Consider the following 15,683-nt stretch of genomic DNA (forward strand, 5'->3'; position numbering starts at 1 on the left):
AGGCTTGTCTAGGCAGTTATTTTCTCATTGGAGCTTAGTCAAGCTCCTCTGCTGTTGGGTCCAAAAGATCTAACATACCTTCAATGGAGACAACTAATTTCTGTTTCATGGGTTCTTTCACTGTCCAACAGGCTAGCCAGTGCTTGTTTGCCTGAGGGTCCCAGGGGAGCAAGAGAGCAATGGAAGTGTGTAACACCTCGAAAGGCTTAGGGTTAGAACTAGTAATAAATCACTTGTGCTGCATGATATTGACAAATGCAGGTCACAAGGCCCACCCAGATTCAAGGGTAGGAAAATAAGTAGGAGGAGATGCTAAGTCACATTGCCAAGGGCCTGGATAAGGGAGAGGTTGTGAATTGAGGACATTTTATAACCAACTACTGCAGTGGAGAAGCCAAGGAATATTTTCTAACATTTTATTGTGGCAAAGTAAAATTAGTTTGACAATTTTTCTCAGTCTACTTTTGTGATTCCTAGAGCTATTTATAATTTTTTTCCAAAATTTAAACCACAAAGAATTTGAATTATATTTATTTTCTTATTTTTTATTATCCTGGAACATTTAATAGGATGGGTTATGTTACAGATTGATAAACACATGTCATTTAAGATCCTCAAAATGCCAATTTGCATTCTATAGAAGAATTATTTCTTTCCATGTATGGATACTTTGCTGTAGAAGTTCCAGTTTTTCACATAGCTAGGAGTACTACTTTTCTTTGTAAATAGTAGGAAAATGCTATAGTAATAGCTTTTACTTCTGTCATCTCATTTGAGTCTCAAAAATAAAATCTGCAAAATTAGCAGAGTGGAAGTTATACCTATTTTTAAGATGAAACAGTGGAGGTTTAGGAGTTGGTGTGACCTATACGACCTTGTGTCAGTCACTGAGGGTCATCTTGAAACAGACTCTGGTTTGATCCTGTGCCCGTTTGCTGTACATCACACACTCTCTTTCCTAGAAACAGTTAAGTTATCACCAGATTTGAAGACGTGGGGATATGCACTATGTTGCTTTCAGCTTTGCATTCTGAGAACCAAGCAAAGAAGAGTCTAATCTAAAAATGGCAGATAAAATAAGGACATGAAATTGCAGACTTTTGCAGGAACTCCAAATATGCCTAATTTCCAAGTGTTCATATATCATAAAGAGAACCAAGAGGGAACTAAGAGTTACAAAGTGTTAATAAAACACTAAGATAATCAGCTTGCATTGTCTAATTCAGTTTCTAATTTTATCTCTCAAAATTATAAGTTGATAACACCCAGATATTAAATACTCAATTAATTCATTAGTGAATGGGTGTTTTAATTAAACTATGATTGAGTTCTAGCTTGGTATTAATACATAAGTAACACTCAAGCAACAGTGTTTTAAGTTTGGATGAGAGGTTACTGAAATATTCCAGTTGAAAAGCAAGACAATAAAGACTGCTTAGCTTAAAAGAAAACACAATTTAGTAAGTAATGTTTTACCAGTCAGCAAAAGTGTAACAAAAATTATATTCCTCAGGGTGGAACTGTGTTGAGTCCAATGAGTTTACAGTTCCATTATTACAAAGAACTTTTAAAAGACTGTTACTGAACTGATCCCAATTTTGGCTAAAAAAAAAAAAAAAACACACCGGTTGAGGACAAAAATCTGATGAGATGTCACAGTGACACTTTACTTACATGGAGGCTAGATTTATGGCAACCTCACTCATCCAGAACACAGTGGGAATCAGGACATCAGTCAGCCAGGCCTTGTGCAGTCCCATCTGTCAGAAGAGTCACCTACATCACCCTAGGGGACATGGACTAACCTCCAGTTCTGAACCAGGCATTGGGATGTTCAATAACACTGCACAAAATCAGACACAGGACCAGAGGCTGACAGCAACAAAAGAAGCTAAAAGTATTATAAAGATAAAATGATAGGGAAGAGTGGCCACTAAGCCTATCACTACAATACTTGATGTTTGTAAGAAAACATTTGCTAATGGGCTGTGTATTCTCTGTGAGAAGACAAGAGAAGAAGAACACAGTCACACTTTGCATGCTTTAAGTATTCAATTTTCTAAATCATTATTTAGAATATGCTCTTGGGTCTGCTGAAGAAAATGAGGTGCTCTTTTATTATGTAGTACATATAATTTTTGTAGAATTTAAAGATGTTTAGTCAAATAAAGGTTTTTTGTAAGATCCCATGGAATTCATTTATCCCACCTTTTATTTTCTGAGGGAAAATGTTGCATGAATTTACCACTACAACAGAACACTCAATGAGATCCGAAATGCTCTATTGTAATGGAATTGCTAGTCAACGGAGCCAATGTCATATAAGAAACATAGTTAAAGATGTCTTCCTCATACATCAAAATCTGCTCCTGACATGAAGGGTACCCTTGGGCTCTGTGCCCCTTCTTCTTGCTCTATGATCTCTTTCCCTTCATACTAACTCCTGCCATCCTGATTTTTTTTTCACCTGTCTTCCCATCCATGTGTTCTGTCCACCATGGCCATCTTCTCTTTCATTATCCTTGCCAGCTGTCTCTCCAACAACTATAATTAAGCCCTATTCTTTTCCTCCTAGCATCCCCACTAGATGCATTCTTACAGCAAAATAAATTCCAGTGGAATTAAACACCTTAATGTAAGAAATACAATAAAACCACGAGGGCACAGAAAGTCTACATAAAAAAAAAAAAACCTTGGAACTAGAAAAACCTTCATAAAACCAGTCATAAAACCAGAAGCCAAAGGTAAAAGATAAATAAATTTGATTAAATAAAAACTTTAATTTCTGTTTCCAGTATATATGACAGAAAGGATCAATATAAATAGACCAAAAAGCCAATAGAAAAATAAAGGTCAGAACATAGAGAAACTGAAAAAGAAATATGAATGTCTTAAAAACATTAAAAAACGCTTATTACTTAATATTTCCAATTTCTGCAAATCTGATTGGCAAGATTTGAGAAAACGATTAATTTGAAAACTTGATGGTGAGGCTTTAGAGAATGTCTTATGCTATTGCTGGTGTGCGAATTGAACTGGTGACCTCTCTTTGGAATTTAGTTAATTGCCAATATTGATTTTGTATTTAAGAGTACATATCTTCTGCTTGTAGGAGCTTATCTTACAGATACATGTGTACTTATGTGTAAATATATAATGGGTGATATTTTAATTGCAGCGTTATTTTTTCCTAGCAAAAAAACTACAAACAACCAACACATCCCTCATCATGGGAATAAAATTAAATTATGGAATATCTATAAAATGAATGTTATGTGGCTGTTAAAAAGATAGAAGTAGATCTATATACACTGATAAGTAAAGGTGTCCAGTAACTATTATTAAATAAGAACATCAAAGAACAGTGTATTAATCTTGTTTGTTATTTTCTGTACATTATGATACTTGCCATTTAGACATTTCTGACTGGGGAGATACAGTCCCTCCTGGGACTGGCCAGCTCTTAGAGACAGCAGAAGACTTAACCAGGAGCAGACCTTTGACAAGCGAACTGACCAATTCAGAACCATACCTCCCCTATCTGGCCTGTGCACCCCAAAAAGAAATACCCGTCTGCCTTAATCCTCCCAGGGCAGGTACCAGGCAGCTAGACACCACCCTTATAGCCCAAAACCCACTGGAATTATTCACACTAGCCAAGCCTAAACTATTTACCCTGACTTGCCTGGCCTTTCCTGAGAAGATCCCAATAAAGGCAGTGACCTAAGTGTTCCCCCCTCTCCTGTCTTCTGTTTCCTGACCAAAACCTGCTGTCCCTCCTGGGCCCCTGTGTGGTCAGCTGTGCCTCTCATTTCTAGGGGACCTGTGAATACATTCAACTTTTCTGTCAATGGTGCTGACCTCTCCATGGTGTCATTCAGTCACTTTCATAAATTAAGACCTGGTATAAAACAAACAGAATAACGTTTACAGTGTGTTCTCATTTAGGGAAAAATAATATATATGTATGTATTCATATATATATATACATATATATGTGTATATATACACATATAAATAAGTATATACATAAATGGACAGCTTCAGGAAGGGTATATGAGAAAGGATTCTGGGGAATGGGAATAGAAATCTTGGGTAGGAGAGAAAATCACTTAATGTTTAACCTTTTGGACAATTTAAATTTCTTATGCATTGCCTTCATAATGGTAATTGGACAATTTAAATTTCTTGTGCATTGCCTTCATAATGGTAATTGGACAATTTAAATTTCTTATGCATTGCCTTCATAATGGTAAAAGACCAATCTGAAGATGACTGGATGGTTTGTGGGGAACACATTGGAGAAGGTGGGATGAAGCAGGAGAAGGCTGGGAGACTTCAAGTGTACAAAGCAGTGAGGATTGGTACAACAGACTAGGGAGAAAATAGGGAGAAAAAAATGGATCAGTTAGAAGTACATATTAGTGGTAGGACACATAGCACTTGCTGGTAGATAGAGTTTTGGCGACAAGGAAGAGAGGAATTAAGAATTGCTTAAGGGTTTTGACTCAAGCAGTTGAATAAACTGAAGTGCCAACTACAAAAATGGGAGAAGTGTGAGGGGACAGGGTTATAGGAGATGCTTAGACAACCCTACTTTTAGGCTGAGGAGACTGTATTTGGAGATTTGCCATGGTTTAGTTCTCCCTTCTCTTGGGAAGAGAGGGAACTGATAAATGCTCTCCATTGCTCCTGGCAGGGGGTACTGCATGCCTTCTGAGAAGAACTGACAGTTCTTTCCTGAAGATAGTTTAGATCTAACAAAAAAGAAAATGAGTGTATTCTGCCATATTCATATACCTTCCTTTGGCTGAAAAAAATGTATGGTTTTTATCATGTGAAGCCTCTATGAGAGAACTGGTAATTTCTCTCAGTGCTTTAAAAGAGAAAAGAATGCTGTAACTGATTTCCCCCAGTTTTACTGAGATGTGATTGACACACAAAAATTGTGTGCCTTTAGGGTAAGGCATTCAACGTGATGTTCACTGTGCCCAACTGTCTTCATCAGTGTTAGTCAAACAGGCTGTGCAAGGGCAGTGGGATCTGAAATAGCCTCTCTTTGCAGCAGGTACCTGCTAATTACAGAGTTTGACCAAGGAAATTGCACTGCTTTCCCCATCTAAGAAGGATGGTTTCACATTATAAGGGACGACTGAAATCAAAGAAAAAACATAAGTGTCATGGGATTTGTGAAACCAGTGCAAATTATGTTGGATTATTTTATAGAATAAAATAGAAGTAGAAAATAAAGGGAATGTGCTGAAAAATTCCAGCCTAGACTGATTCATGCTATTTTACTGCCCTAAAGAGAACCAATTAAAGTTTTAGGGTCTGGAAAGGAAAAAAAAAAAAAAAAAAAAAAATCCCTGACCTTTGCAAGATACCTGAAACCAATCAACCAAATAATCAAAGAAATAAACAAACAAGAAAATGAATTTCAGAAACTGTCCTAATTTTGATTTTATTCCTGTTAGTAATAAACATCCAAGTAGAGAGGTCAAGTTAGCAAATTGATATATAAGATGTCAGACAAGATGAACATTCGTTGTCAGTCAACAGATTATTTATGGCACTACTTCATTTATCTTAATGGTTGACCCTACTCTGTTTCTTGCTATCTTAAATTCTAAAATTGCACTGTTTTTCTCTTTACATTCTATGACTAACTGTAACAAATCTCTGTTATATTTTTATATTTTAACATTATCAAGTATTTAATACCTTCAAAAGCATATACATAATATGCAAGACATGATTTTGTAATGAAAAATAGAAATAATTCCATTAAAAAATCTGTTATAATTTATTACAATGGATTAAAATAAAACGTACTATATTGAATGGCATTAACCTACTTTGAGTAAAATTATTCCCAGGTGATTAATTTAAATTAGCATCCTTGTTTATCTAGTTTACTGGCTGAATAGTGATTGAAGAACACCAAATATAGTCTTAGCATTTATTATATTTATTATACTTTTATATTATACATAATATTATATTTATATATTATATTTATATATAACATTATATAGATTTTAAAAACTATATATAATATATTATTACGTATATTTATTATTCTCTTGGGTTAGATATAGCTTTACACTTTTATTCTCAATTTGATCATTTCTGAAGAGAATAATAGTTCAGTTTCTCACGAGCTACTCTATGTGTTTGGTTCACTACAGAAAGTGAACACTTTGCTTTATGGTTTTCATTTTAGTGCAATTGTGAGTTCTATTCAAGAGAGTGGCTTGCACATGTAATACATCATGTATTACATGTACATCACATAACTTAAAAAAAATTTTTTTATTGAAGTGTAGTTGATTTACAGTGGTGTGCCAATCTCTGCTGCACAGCAAAGTGACTCAGTTACGTACATACATTCTTTTTCTATATTCTTTTCCATTATAGTTTATCACATGGTATTGAATATAGTTCCTTGTGCTATAGAGTAGGACCTTGTTGTTTATCCATTCTAAATGTAATAGTTTGCATCTACCAACCCCAAACTCCCAGTCCATCCCTCTCCCTTCCCCCCTCCCGCTTGGCAACCACAAGTCTGTTCTCTATGTCTATGAGTCTCTTTCTGTGTTGTAGATACGTTCATTTGTGCCATATTCTAGATTCCACATATAAATGATATCACATTTGTCTTTCTGTTTCTGACTTACTTCACTTAGTATGATAATCTCTAGTTGCATCCATGTTGCTGCAAATGGCATTATTTTGTTCTTTTTTATGGCTGAGTAGTATTCCATTGTACACATGTACCACATTTTCTTTATCTATTTAGTGAAGTTGTGAGTTCTATTCAAAAGAGTGGCTTGCACACATAATACATCATGTAGGTGCACATAACTTTTTGAAATACAGCACCAATCTCTGCACTAGGTAAGGAGGAGATAATGGCAAAGATGGAGACAACTTTTGCTCTTGTAGACCGTATAGTTCCAGAATTATTTGGAGTATTGAGAGATATAAGGAAGGACATATATCTACTGTAACTGACAAATATAAAAATCTTAAGTGTGGATAAATCTGTAGAGCTGAATTGACTACCAGAACAATGAAATGAAGCAGATTTATATGATAACTAAGCTATATTATTGAAAAACCAAGTGGCAGAGTAGTGAGGTATTATATAACTTGTAATAATTGATGAAGAATGTAGTTGCGTATCTATATGCAGTGCATATTTAACTTCTAAAGGACAATAATAAAATGGTGAGCCTACTAATGACTTAATAAATAGAACGTCAGTGCCTTGGACTGCCCCCCCCCCCAGCCTGCAAAGTATTCCCATCTTGAATTTCTCCCTACTGCCCTTTAGATTTTTCCACTTGTGTTTGGACTCTAACTTAAATAACATAATGCTTAGTTTTATTTTTTTTTTAATGTATAAAAATAAATGTGTATTGTATTCATTTATGACTTGTCTTCAATCAGTATCATTTGTAAGACTCATCCATGCCCCAGTGCTTGTCTCTAGTTCACTCAATCCCACCACTCTGTAATGCTGTGTTAGATTATTTCTCTCTGCTATTGTTAACAGAAATGTGGGTTTCAGTTTTAAGAGTCAGGAACAATGACCTTAGGAACATTGTTATATGCATTTCGTGGAGGTTACATACAAGAGCAAGAAGTGGGATTTCTGGGCCTAGAATATGCTTGTATTCAACTTTATACAATAAACAGGTTCTACATTTCTACCAGTAGTATATGAGCCACCGATACTTTTTATTCTGTTGATACTTGTTATTGCTAAACTTTAAAACATTCTGCCTATCTAGTGTTTGTATGACAGACCTAATTGTGACTTTAATTGCATCATATGTCTTTTGTCCAGTTTTTCTACTGGGTTGTCCTATTAATTTATATCTGATCTTTATAACACCCGGGAAATAGCTATTTGTCATTTTTATATGTTGTAAATATGTTCTACAAATTGTGGTTTATTTTACAACTTTCTGCATCTTCTGAGAAATAGACCTTCTCAAATGTAGTATAATCAAATTTATTGATTTTTAAAATTTATCTTAAAGACTTGGGGTTTCCCTTATTCTGAGATAGTCTTCTATTCAGGAATACCTCAGAGATATTGTGGGTTAAGTTCCAGACCACTGCAATACAGCAAATATATCAATAAAGCGAGTCCCAGTTTTTTTGATTTCCCAATGTACATAAAAGTTCATGTTTACACTATATTGTAGTCTATGAAGTGTGCAATAGCATTATGTCTAAAAAAAAAAAAACCAACGTACACACCTTAATTAAAAGATAATGCAGTTGAAAAATGGCGCCAATAGACCTGCTCGATGCAGGGTTGCCACAAACTCTCAAGTTGAAAAAAGAAAAAAATGCAGTATCTGTGAAACGTGATAAAGTGAAGTATAATAAAACAAGGTCTGCCTGTATATACTTCTAAAGCTTTAAATGTTTGCCTACCTTTCCCTGAAGTGATAGAGACTACTATATGTATTCCGTAAACTTTAAAATTTTACCTTTCTTAACAATTTAATTCAACTAGAATTGATTTTTGTGTACAGTGAAATCAAATTTTGTAGGTTTTTTTCTTACTACTGTTAGGCAGGAAGTTAGCCATGAGCATCAAGAGGCAGCCCTGTTGGCTGAACGTCCAATAGCCGCCTAATCCCGCCAAGCTATTTGCCAACGCTGCCCCAAACACGCCCCCGTCAGTACTCCAGAATGGTTTGGGGACCGGAAAAATTCCCCACTGGCCGACTGGAGGGACTCTCCCCACTCTGGCACATGCACACACCTCACACTATCATGTCCTCAGATAACCTTTGGCGGCCATTGGGCTCATTAAACGTTCATAAATATTCTATGAACACATACATCTAATCATAACAGACTGCATTATGGGACAGACATGCACAGCAGAGCCTCTTGTTATATAACCTGTAGCTGTCAATTAAGACTGTCAATCAATGACCTCCTGGATTGTGCAAAAACCTTGTCTTAAAAACTCTACACCCCAGCCCTCCTGGGCCACTGCCTTCCTTGGCCTGGCCCACCTCTCTTTGGAGGTGTTCTCTCTCTTCTCTCCGTATCTTCAATAAACTCTCTTGTTTAAACGGATAAGATAAACGGATAAGATCTCAGATTCTTCTTTGCAGCCTTACCAAGAACCGAGGCCCATGGAAGGAGTGGTCTCCGGACCCTCTTCCGCTAACACTAGGATAATCAATTTTGTCGGCATCACTTAGCAGATCATGCCCATCTATTTTTCCATTCTTCTCTGTTGCTATTCCTATACTAACACTATACATGATACTGTGCATTCTTCATTACTGTAAGTTTTGTAATAGGTTTTCTTACCTAGAACAGCAATTCACTCTGTTTGCTTTTTTTTTTTTTAATAAATTTATTTATTTAGTTATTTATGTTTGGCTGTTTTGGGTCTTCGTTTCTGTGCAAGGGCTTTCTCTAGTTGCGGCGAGCGGGGGCCACTCTTCATCGCGGTGCACAGGCCTCTCACTATCGCGGCCTCTCTTGTTTCGGAGCACAGGCTCCAGACGCGCAAGCTCAGTAGTTGTGGCTCACGGGCCCAGTTGTTCCGCGGCATGTGGGATCTTCCCAGACCAGGGCTCGAACCCGTGTCCCCTGCATTGGCAGGCAGACTCTCAACCACTGCACCACCAGGGAAGCCCTGTTTGCTAATCTTCTCCGAAATAAATAGAAATCCACTGAGATTTGACTGGAATTGTGTTGAATACATATGTAATGATATGCATATTATTATTATTATGTATATTTAAATTTGGAGAAGAGACATTTTTATTATATTAAATACCCCTATTCAAGAACATAATATCCTCTTATATTCTTTAATGTATTTAAATAAAGTTTTGTAACTTTCTTCTTACATGTTACATATTTTTTCTTATTTATTATATACTTATTTACAACACTTATGTGTATTTTTATAATACCAGTTGTCCCTCTATATCTGTGGGTTCACATCCCCAGATTCAAAAAACCTTGAATTGAAAATATTATTTGAAAAAGAAAATTCCAAAAAGCGAAACTTGAATAAATATCATAGTTAGATGTTTAATTTTATTGAATGCCTTTAGTATCTATTGAGATAGTCACACTGTTATTATAATTTAATTTTAAATTCCGTTGTCTTACCTCATCCTTTTATTTTTCATAAATGACATATTTCCTTTAACTCCATTGTGGATTAGTTCAAAGTAGTTATCTGAAATCTTATCTTTCTTGGGTCTGTCCTCAATGTGGCCAGCCCTCCCTTTTTTTCTAAAGCTCTCCTTGAGTGACTATGTGTTTTCTGTTTTTCCCCCTGTAGAGTTTTGTATAGGCTTGTGTAGATTTTATTTTTTAATTTATTCATCTTGTAAGGCCTTGGCTCTTCTGAGTTTTATTTTCCTGAACTCATGTGGGCATGTTTTAATTAAAGCCCCTTTTTCTTTCATGGGCACTACTAAATTCTTCCCTTAAATACTGAACATCTAGCAGATACTAAAATACATTTCCAGTGTCTTTTTCATTTTTCTTAGTCTAGATGAGCTGAGCTATGGCCACTGGCCTTTGCAGCTGGGAAACTGTATTTGCATGCCCTCTATTTTTGCTGAAAGCAAGGAGGCATTGAACAATTTGAAAAATGCCTTTTCCTGATGGGAAAGTGGACTTCAGAATTCAATGTATTTCTTCTCTTCCAACTACAGTCATCTGTATATAATGTCAAGTTACTAAACCCTAAAGTCTTTGTGCCTTTTTTTTTGGCCGGGGGTTGGGGCGGGGGGCAGGGTGTTCAGGATATTTCCATTTGTGAAGACACTTTGACTGAGTTTCAGGCACTGGCTGCAGCAGCTTCCTCTCTGATGTTCTCACAATTTACATCTGCTTCCAGACCTCTCCCTTCCATATCACAACGTTTCCGCTCATGTCCAGTGATTTAAAATAAATGTGTCAGAAAATGGTTCCTCTGCTTAAAAGACTGTCTACAGATATTATCTGCCAGGGTCTATGTGATCTGGCCCTGCATACTCACTCTGTTATGCCCACCCCCACCCACGTACTATGTGCTGTCTGCACTAGTCTTCTTTCTGAACTTCAAATTTTCCAAGTTTGATCACATCAAGTTTTTCGTACAAGCTTTTCTTTCATTTCAGAAGGAATAAATATCCTTTTCTTTAGACAGATTTCAGCTCAAAACCCCAGCTAAAAGGAAACATTGCTGATCATTCTGTATAAAGCAAGTTCCCAACCCTGGTTATTTCATGATGCTAGTGCATGGTCTTCATTGCTAGGTTTTGCTGTCTGCACGGAGTGTAGACGCAGCTTGATCATACCCCTGGGGTACCTCATGCTATACGTGCTGCATATCCAGTGTCTGCCGTTACATGTGCTCAGTCCTTATTTGTTGACTGAACCAATAACGAAATAATTGAATAAGTGTATATCTAGTTGAGAATATTTGATAATTGGAAGCTGAGACAAGAGGGCAACTAAGAGTAGTAGACATAGTCTCTGCTGTTTTCTTTCAGTTTTGCATCCCCAACCTTAACCAGCTATTGATCTTGCAAAACATCTCCTCAAGCATTCACCATCTGTCTGGCAACCTGGTCACACCTATAACATTTGCCCTTCCAGTCTGGTTGCTAGTGGTGGGATTTTCCATAACACTCTCTATTTGCCTTAATTCCACATTTCCTTTGGGAAAAGTATAAATATATGCCAACAGGAAGAATTCTTTTCTGATTTAGTCCAAATTACATCTGCATACATTCTTTGAAATGAGTAATAAGCAATTGGTGCTAATCCATATTTTAAATTCTGATGGGGTTTTCTTTTTATCACTTTGCTTATTTATGTTTAATTGCTTAAATATCTGGACTGTGGGATGTGGATAAATCTGTATTTAATGACATCTCGACTTGGACATTTTCATTGGGTTGGAAGGAACTTTCAATCTCTATTCTCAATAGTCTACAGTTTGTAGAATCAGAGCCAACTACAAATATACATTTATCATTCTCATTTTAAAGCATATTGCTTTAATAGATACATTTCAATTGCATTACTGTTAATTTTTAATGAACTGTAGCTTCTTATCTCCGTAATACAACACTGACCTTGAAAATGCCTTTATAGTCTTCGCATAATCAGGATAAAGATTTTTTCTTTCCTTCTGAATATTTTAACGTTAGCTCTGGTCCTTAGATACACCTTGAACTTGTTTTGTGTTGACTTTGTGCTTGATAGTTTGACTACTAGGCTAGAGATTTATTGTTGGATAAGTGTTAAGTTTATAAAAATACTTAACTAAGCATCCAACCAATAAAATTTTGTACCCTTGAAAGGGTACAAAATTTCTGTACCCTTTCTGTAATTAGATATAGGCTGACTATATTTTTGAAAAGGCATCCTCACCCTTTACCATTTTCCTGCATAAAATGGTCATAAATTGACTTTTTTATTACCATTTCCCTCAACTCTGCCCATTAATTCCAATTTTGCCATAAAAATCAGTTCCACCACGGTTCAAACTTAAATCTATGCAAAAAAATCAAGCTTAACTCAACCTAAATTTTATAATTATTTTTAATTATTAAATAAATCCAAGAGCAATGGGGGGAATTGCTACTCTGGTCTTAAATTGGAGCCATGAAGAAGAGCTCACTGAATGGGAAATCATGAGAATATTCAGACTGAAGGTGCCACATTATGATCCTAATATAAATAAAATGAAAGGGAAGAATGCTGGGCATGCAACAAAGCAGATTTCAAAAAGCTCAGTAATGGCGAAAGCATATGTGTGATTATACACATGATTCAAAGACTTGAAGTACTAAAACAAAATTCGTGAGTGAAGTAGAATCTTCCTTACCATACAAAGTAGGAAGACAGAAAAACTAGACCTGACCTCAGTAGTCTAGGTTTGGTCCTATAATTTTCACAAGAATGGAGTGATTATTAACTATTCTAAAATGAGAATTAATTTTGAAAATATTCTGCAAAATGTCAAACAATTCCATAAATCAAATAAAAAATTAGTACTTATGGAAACATACGACAACCAAATTATTGAGGCAGTTTTTCTCACGATCTATGTAAAGCAAGACAATAATTCTATGGTAGCATTTCTGAGATATTTCTATGACTGTGGTTAACACCTCTTAATACCTGCCATAGCAATCCTCCAAATTCATCTTGTTCACAGATAGAGCATTGAGGACCTGTGAGACTCATTCATGTACTGAACTGAACATGGACTCTCTCCTAAAGCCTGTCCCCCAAATAAAAACCATGGGATTTTCAGAAATAGCTTTATGGAACCCCTTATTGCAAGTCCACAGGAGTGTCGAACACATCATCCTCAATACATTTTTAGTGTCATTTATATGAATGTCCAAACAGTCTGAGCACCCAGTTTCAAATGACCACAATGAGAAAATTAATTTGACTACACAAAGAAGAATTAATCACAAAGGGCATGCATGCTAATGTCACATAAACCTCTAAGATGAAAACACAGAAAAAGCTGACATTTGTAAACTCTTTGTAGTGTGAGAGGCTTTATTTTCTACATAAAGGGAAAGAGGTGGGAGGACTGGCCCTAGTGACTGGGTAGATGAGGCAACATTAATTGATCCTAGAAAGAAAAGATTCTACAACTTTTACCTTCAAGGAGGATGATTTGCAATGAAAAGTTTATTCCACACATCATAAAACAGAGTTAAAGTGCCAGTCAACTCTGGTACTTTATACAACTTGCAGATATAAATATCTAAATACTGGAATAATCAAGGAGAATGGAGAAAGCATCTGGATAGACTTGAACATTCTAATGCAATCTCAGACTGAATTCTGAGCAAACAGCCTCCACTCTAACCCCTATTTTTCAGATCACATTTGAAAAAGTTTTGTTCTGGAGGCCAGAACTAATTAATAAATGGTGATCTACATTAAGTCTAGAGGAAAAAAAGGATAGAACATCTAGAAATCATATAACTTAAGAATGGGAACTGTTGATATTTGGCTTGAAAATGTTTAGTACAAGACTAACCTTAAGAAATTGAAAGGCTGGTATGTAGAAAACAATTACTAAATCAGAGAAGCTGTAGTTGATTTCAGCATAATAACATTATAGCTCTTACAACAGGTGAAAAGTGTAATTGTCTCCCTTATCAGGTAGTAAAATTCACATCAAATCTTTATGCAGAGCCTGGATGACCACCTGTCAAAGATTCTTTAGAGAACATTGTTTGAATTTGGTGGAATGTTTAGCTATTCAACTGCTAAGTTCCCCACCAAGTCCTGAATGTCACCTTCTGTGTGTTACACTCGCAAGTGCATACATTTGTATTGTTTTATATTTGTTGGAATATGACTGAGACCATATATTAGTAAAAGGTCTTTCAATCAAATGCTTCTAAGAAGCTTTTTAACAATTAAATTATTCATTCTTATTGGAAAAAATGTTCATTATAATATCTGAGGTATATGACAATTGTCATTCTGCTTTCTAATTTTATGTAAAACAATAGAATTTAGGAGTTTTAGACTCTTGGGACCTCTTCATTTTAATAAGAAACCTTGTTAAGTCCAACCCAAGGAAAACAATGAAGTTGTTTGTTTACTGTAATTTAGAAACCATAAATGATACATTATTAAAATATTTCACTGCCTAAAAGTTCGAATTATTCTTGATGATTTGTATATCAAAAGGTTATGCCCTGATTTCTTTCTTTTAGTTTTATTTTTAATAGTGCCCTGCTTTCAACACTGTCAGAAGGTTTAGTAAACCTGGCCAAAATCTTTTACTAACAAATCTTCACTATCACAAAAACGAGCTTCTAACAATCTGTTGCCATCTTCCAACCAATTATGCTTGCTTTTTAATTCTCCTATCAACTTAAACTTAAAACTTCATATTTTTTGTTTTAGTAAAATCAAAAATAAAAAAATTATACAACAGTATCAAGAACTTCACACACATATATTAGCATTTGCTTTAATAAAACACACTAAATAAAAAGAAATGTTGATGATTTGAGATGATTTTGTGAAAAAAATCTGCTGGTTTTGCTCTGAAAGAATATTTGCCATATATACACTGCTGAATCCCAAGGGGAAAAGATAGCATTTTAACAAAAGCATGAAGTTTACATCAGCCTGAAGCCAAAACAAATAGATATCTTTTTTGTTTTTCCCTAACAGAAAATGTATAGTCAGAGTTGAGGGGAAAAGGCCATCCATGTGAACACTACCAAGCTCCTACTTATTCCAACTGCTTCCCACTCTCCCCTGTCTCTGAGACCCCTCTCTGCACAGAGGGCAAGGCAGGTGCAGGCCAGGGGGAGGGGGGGACAGCAGGGACCTGGCTCCCAGCAGCATTTCTTATGGCCAGGGATGCAGTGCTGTATTTACAAGCAGGACCAAGAGGGATGGGCAGTTGTTTACTCCTTGGGAAATGATTAATTCTGAAGGAGCAGCACTGAGTTCTTTCCTAGATTCACACTCTTCCCTCCACCCCAGCCGCCAAGGGGCATGATGTTCCTTTTTCATTTTTTGTCCTTTTTGTCTCCCTCACTTTCTTCTCTTCTTTCTTGCTTTCTCTACAATCTAAGTGGTTTGTATTCCTATATCAAGGTCTGAAGACTTACATATATCTAATATAGTTCATG

At 35.8% G+C, this 15,683-nt stretch overlaps 1 protein-coding gene across 1 annotated transcript in view; it reads right to left on the reverse strand.

Moving 5' to 3' along the window:
* EYS (eyes shut homolog) overlaps positions 1-15,683 on the reverse strand; it is a 1,734,738-nt gene that overhangs the window by 529,470 nt on the left and 1,189,585 nt on the right. The window lies entirely within an intron of this gene.

Source organism: Eubalaena glacialis, chromosome 12 (assembly GCF_028564815.1).
Source record: "Eubalaena glacialis isolate mEubGla1 chromosome 12, mEubGla1.1.hap2.+ XY, whole genome shotgun sequence".
In the NCBI taxonomy this organism is placed as follows: Eukaryota; Metazoa; Chordata; class Mammalia; order Artiodactyla; family Balaenidae; genus Eubalaena; species Eubalaena glacialis.